The sequence below is a fragment of the Coenobita brevimanus genome, chromosome 102 (assembly GCF_032717465.1).
Source record: "Coenobita brevimanus isolate Jiangsu-jjx chromosome 102, ASM3271746v2, whole genome shotgun sequence".
Taxonomy (NCBI): Eukaryota; Metazoa; Arthropoda; class Malacostraca; order Decapoda; family Coenobitidae; genus Coenobita; species Coenobita brevimanus.
The window spans coordinates 25,168,256-25,175,415 of record NC_137055.1 but is presented as its reverse complement, the minus strand read 5'-3'; positions in this window follow the sequence as shown (position 1 = coordinate 25,175,415).

Sequence of the window (7,160 nt, the reverse complement as noted above, 5' to 3'; positions counted from 1 at the left end):
ATGAGACGCACTCGCTCACTCACACAGAAACTAAATACTTACGCCTAGGAAAAACACCTTAACTAAACTCTTAATACTACAAAATACACAAAGGAAATACTAGTCAATGAATGCGGTGTATCACCCAAAGCTGGAGAACTAAAGGTGGGAGCTTGGAGAAACTGTAAGTGGAGTTTGGGTACTAGCTGACCTCTCGCACTGCTGCACAGGTCCTGTCTCCGTCACAGCAAACACTAAACTGAATTCAAATACATTGAATGGGCAGGACGCAAGGCGTGGCTAACGGTTGAGGGAAGCAGAGGCAAACGATAAAGAAATAATTGTATCGCTCAGCAGCGCACTTAGTGACGTGCATTAAATCGGTCACTTTTTGAAAACGGTGACGAATTATTTGAAAAGTATACCCCGAAATGGAGAGAGAAACGGTTAACTGAGCGATACACAGTGAGTTTTCCACTAATAGTTCGTGGCTTCTCACAAAAAGGAAATGTCGCGAATTGATTCGTGACAAAGGTATTAACTAAATACATGATGGTTTATTGAATCGACAGTATCTAATTAGTGGAAACTTGCTTAACTTCAGTATTAAACAATGATTTGGAAAATATGTGGAAAATTTTGAGAATTAACGCTTCTTTCTTATTATCGTCCATGTCTAACATATTTAATGGAATATCATATAAGTATACGTTATTTTGCGATAGAAAGCGCACACACACACACACACACACACACACACACACACACACACACACACACACACACACGAACACACACACACACACACACACACACACACACACACACACACACACACACACACACACACACACACACACAAATAAGTGAATAAAGTACTGACAAAAATAATTCCATTTATTGCATCACCTCAGTCCGTCCCCTGATCTTTCTCTGTCGAAGCCTTTCATATTCAGGTCCACAAATGAGAACCACATTAATGGTATTATTAACACACCCAGTCGGACCAAGACACGGCCTCGGTCAAACAGAATTTTCTGTAGTTATGTGCATTTCTGCACCATAATACCATGATTTCTCAGTCGTGGATGTGATGATCACATATTCCCATAGAAGTTTTATAATGATAAGGTGTAACACAGCAACACGTATGGAAATATAGATCATTGTTTTTTTTTCCCTCCATTATGGACGTCGCAGCTTCAGCATCTATCATTTCATTAAGATTCGGCTTTGCGTTCTGATCGGGCTGGTGGAAATGTGAACTAACTTCCCTTTTATCCTGTATGAGTTCTGGTTCCCTGGCTGATGACGGTGTTGTGGGGGAAAGGGGATCAAGGCTGAGGCTGTGTAGGGGGTGGGGCAGGGGATTCCTTCCACATGGATATTGATCTTGAAAGTGTACTATAGCAGCTGTATGACAAGCTTGTCCTGGCACATGCCAAGTCAGAAGTAAAGGACTGTTGATATGCTAATCTGCAAAACCTACTGCACTCATAAAGTTATTCATTTACTCATTTCTTCCTCACTGTCCAAATCTTGCTCTTTAACGTCCATCATATAAGTTTATCCTAATTGAGCAATGATATTGTGCTCATCACTCAGATCATCAAACTGTCTATCAAATCTACAACAAAGGAAGTTTTCTTTCTACACCTACAGCTTCATATGGGGGGCTGGTAAATTACGAGCACTGTTCAGACTGGATGATAGTGTAAATGATGATGATGATTTTCTTCTTCACTTTTCTAGTAAAAAAGCGTTCGTCGCCTCTCGACTTGCTTCATTACCATTTCTTATTCGTTTCATATTTACTCTACTACAAAATGCTTTCCCCCCATAGCACTTATGCCTCTCCCAGTTGCTGCCGCTCCTCTTCATCCTCTGTCCTGCAGCCCAGCCCTCTTGACCCAGAGCTAGATATTCTACTCTCCCCATCCCTGATCCTTCTTAATCGCCTGGATGGCAATGAAGGGAATTCCCCGGCTCTGTCCATTTCATCTTTCAGTTCGTCGCTTTCTCACTTCGTGTAATTTTATGTACAGTACCAAGTAGGAGAGTTGGTTAAACATATTGCTAATGTTATGATTGATCTCATTTACTTGTTAACTGTAAAATACCTAAGCTGAGCAAGTATGTGTAAAGCGTGTCCCAGGAGGAAAGAGTGTAATATTGGATAATAATAAATCAGGATATTCTACGGTATAATATATATGGGTGACCATATGAATGACTCGCAGCCGTCATTGAATGCAGACATTTTAAAATTTAGCTCAGCGGTGCGGTTCTTCCGCCACTACTGGCAAGTATTAAGGAGGAGAAGGAAGGACACAGCCTCTCTCTCCTCATTTTGCACCATCCATATTTCCTTCAGTGATACTAACGGGCTTAGTGTACAAATTTGACAGAATTTAATGCTTTTACTTGTAAGGTTGGATGCTTTCTCCTGGTGGGTTCGTCATCCGGGTACGTTGATACGACCATGGGTAGGAGATCTTCTCCACTGGCATACAACAGGCAAAAAGTTTAGTGCGAAGCATCTCTGTTTTGCCTATGGAACTGGTTTGGTTTATATACTGTATTCACATAAAAATATAGGCAATGTTACGCTGCTTTAACTCTCCAGATGACCAAGCTCATATCCCCCCCTCTCCCACCTTCCTGCACACCTACGTGCTCATAACACGCTGCATCCCCCTACCCCTCTATATAACACAGAGACATTAAACCTTAAATAGATGACAGAGAAAATCATCATCATCATCATCATCACCTCAGCTACCATCACCACCATTATCGTCATCATCATCATCATCATCTCAATAAACCGTCATCAATACCATCATCATTTCAGCTATCACCACCACAATCATCATCATCATTACTATCATCATCATCTACCACCATCACCATCATCATCATCGTCATTACCACCACCAACACTACCATCATCATAATTGCTATCGTCATCTGAACTACAACCACCACCATCATCATCATCATCATCTCTACTACCATCATCATCATCATCATCATCATCATCTCGACTTCCACCACCATCCACCATCATCGCAATGAAAATTATCACCACCATTACCATAATCATCATCATCATCATCATCATCATTCCCACCAGCATCACCACCAACACAACATCAACATCATAATCGTTATTGTCATCATCTCATCTACCGCTATCATCATCATCATCTTTGCAACCCTCAGTCTGGCTTCAGATTCCTTGCGAAGGGTGCACTGAAATCTCTGGGATTTTTTTTTTTTTACTTTGAAAAAAAAAAAAAAAAAACTTGAGACACAGTATCCTACCTATCAAAAGGTGCCAGTTTACTATAAGACACATAGCGATGTGAAAATTTCATGACTATAATTAATACTTTCTGAGTTTTGCTCCAGAAATGAAATTTCTATGCCTTTTTATTTTTCATTATTTTCAGAAAAGGTACATAAGATACCTATAAAAATGCACCAGTTTGCTATAAGACACATACCTATATGAAATTTCATGACTCTTTAGTTAATACTTCCAGAAATTTGCTCCGGAAACAAAATTTGTACCCCCGGCCAGCCACCCTGCAGTCCAGCCCTACAGACGGACACCAGTGATACCAATATCCTCCTCTGACTTTGTCAGGAGGAGGGAAAGAATACTCTGTAGCCTACCATCTTAATCACAGCTATCATCATTTTCATCATCATCATCATCATCATCATCATCTTGACCGTTTATGCCACTCTGCACTGTATGGAAATATCAATTGTTTTGATGCACATAAGCTTTCAGTTGTGTTCAATCTCAAATAGGAACGTGGGCAACACAACGCTGTTGTATCACTCTACCTGACCAAGCACATACCCCTGACCTCCCTACACACTAAACCAAGCGCATAACGACCCTCCCCCCCCCCCCGTATAACACAGACATGTTAAAACTTAAAAATTACAGCATATACCAGATAATAATGAAGTTATGAGCAGATTTGATGAAATTATGACTCACACTTTTTCATTTAGGCAGCCTTTTTTATGATTACATAATAGCTATACTCATGAAACTTCATACATAATTATTCATATAATCATTTACCATGCAAAATTTCTGCCTCCAAGGTGTAAGAGTAGCAAAGTTTTAACAGAAAAAATGCAGTAAAATAATCAGTTTTATGTATTTTTGCAATTTCATAACATCATGTAGTTCCACGGGATTCTAAGTACCAAAAGACACCAGGAGGCATATTTCCACATATTCCTGGAGTCTTTGAATCCTGTACCTATATTTGTTTATGAGTCCTATCGCGGACACACACACACACACACACACACACACACACACACACACACACACACACACACTCAGATTTTCTCCTCGAATTCCATCTTAGACGATTCCGGTACTGTTCCTCCATCAATTCCCCCCTCTGACGTCCTCCTGGCTGACATTAAAATTTCTTCAGCTGATGTATTTTCTGCCATCACAGGCGTCAATACTAATAAGGCATATGGGCCTGATGGAGTCCCTCCTGTTGTCCTCAAGAACTGTGCTTCTGTGCTTACACCCTGCCTAGGCAAACTCTTTCGACTTTGTCTATCAACTTGTACCTTTCCTACTTGCTGGAAGTTTGCTCTCATTCAGCCAGTCCCAAAGATTGGTGGCAATTCCCAACCCTCTAACTACCGTCCAATTGCTTTAACATCCGGTATCTCAAAAGTTTTCGAGTCTATTCTAAAAAAAAAAAAAAAAAATTAAAGCATCTTTCCTATCACAACCTTCTTTCTGATCGTCAGTATGGGATCCGTCAGGGACGCTCTACTGGTGATCTTCTCACCTACCTTTCAAACTCCTGGTCATCCTCCTTTCGGGACTTTATCGAAAGTTTTGCCATTGCACTTGCCATCTTAAAGGCTTTCGATCGAGTCTGGCATAAATCTTTAATTTCCAAACTGCCCTCTTATGATTTCTATCCTTTCATCTGTGCCTTCATCTCTAGCTTCCTTTCTGGTCGTTCTGTAGCCACTGCTGTAGAAGGTCATCGTTCTTCTCCTACATCTATTAACAGTGGTGTTCCTCAGGACTCTGTCCTATCACCAACTCTCTTCTTTTTATTCATTAATGACCTTCTAAGCTGTACATCTAACCCTGTCCACTCATACGCTGATGACTCCACCCTTCACCTTACCATTCGGTTCCCGCAACGTCCATCTCAGCAGTTACTTCAGCAAACAAAGGATGAGGCTATGGCACACCTAATGTCTGACTTGGCTCGTATCTCTGACTGGCGTAAAAATAATCTGGTCGTTTTTAATGCATCAAAGACTCTGTTTTTACACCTATCAACCCGACAAAATCTTCCACAGGAATATCTACTAATGTTTAATAATATTCGGCTTAATCCTGCATCATCCTTGAACATCCTTGGGATTTCATTTACTCGGGACTTATCTTGGAAAGATCATATAACATATCTTGTAAAATTTGCTTTCAAGAGATTAGGTGTGCTAAGCCGACTCCGTTCCTTCTTTACCCATGCATAATTGTTGACTCTATACAGGGGTTTTATCCTCCCCTGTGTGGAGTACAACTCTCATGTGCGGGGAGGTTCCCCACATATAGCTCTTCGCAATAGGGTGAAGTCAAAGGCTTTTCGTCTCATTAACTCTCCTCCTCTTACTGACTCCCTTCAACCTCTGTCTCTTCGCCGCACTGTTGCGTCTTTATCTCTTATCTATCGCTACTTCAATCGTCACTGCTCCTCTGAACTGTCTGCATGCATTCCTCCACCTCTACGACGGGCGGTAGCACCCGTCTAACAGCAAACTCTCATCCCTTTTCTGTCCAACTCTCTAATGCAAGAGTTAACCGTTACTCCCAGTCCTTCATTTATGCAACACGTCAGCTCTGGAGCTGTCTTCCTCTGTATTTCCTGCTTCCTATGATCTCCAGTCTTTCAAACGCAGTGTGTCCATGCACCTCGAAATGATCGGATCTTGATTTGGCTCTTTCCTGTATTTTGTTTTCCTCCTGGAAGGAACAATATTTGCGGGCTCGCGGCCTTTGGTTCCTTCTTCCTCACACACACACACACACACACACACACACACACACACACACACACACACATATATATATATATATAGCTATATCTATCTATCTATCTATCTATCTATATATATATATCTATCTATCTATCTATCTATCTATCTATCTATCTATCTATCTATATATATATATATATATATATATATATATATATATCCATCATCCAATCCTACGTTGCCCCATGCGGAGCGTAAGAGCGCCGGGGCTTGGCAAGTCGGTCCTGACATTTTAGATGAGAGTGACCAGCCTCACTCATCCCTGAGTGCCATTACGTGAGCGATAAACCCCAACCATCCCTTGGAAATAAACCTTCACCGGCTCAATCCGACTGGAGCCCCCTAATTTACCCATTAAACCACCAGGCGCCATAATTTGGTTATATGGTTACCACCCAGCGTAGTAAATGGTGTCTTGGTGTACAGGAAACCATTTGGCTTGTTACTCAGTGTAGAGTCACCCACAGGCAGAAGGAAGAGGAAAGAATGATGGAAGGAAAGAGAAGAGGATGGAAGGAAAGAAGGATGGAGGAGAGGAAAGCGCAGACACCCGAGAGCAGCACTACATTCAGTGAGTGGATGGTGAGCGCCCCCACCTACCACTTTATATATATATATATATATATATATATATATATATATATATATATATATATATATATATATATATATATATATATATAGAACTTTTCCATTATTTACAAGAAAAAAATTCTTAAGTCCCAGGATTTTACCTATCAAAAGGCACCAGATCACTCTAAGACACATAACTACGTGAAACTTCATGGTATATAGTTATTACTTTCTGAATTCTGGCCCGAAAACGAAATCTCCACTCCTGGTCAGCCGGCCTGCCGCCCAGCTCTACAAAAGGAATCCCATTTATCCCAGTGATATCAACACCCTCCTCCGACTTTATTGGGTGGAGGGTAAAAAGGAAAATATGAAAGAGAAGGAGGAAAAAATGAGATGTGTAGGACAATAGGATATAGGGTGGGGTAGGTATTGTGAAGTAATCATAAACCTTTATGGTGTAAGCCAGACTATACATTGATCAAACACGATGGCCT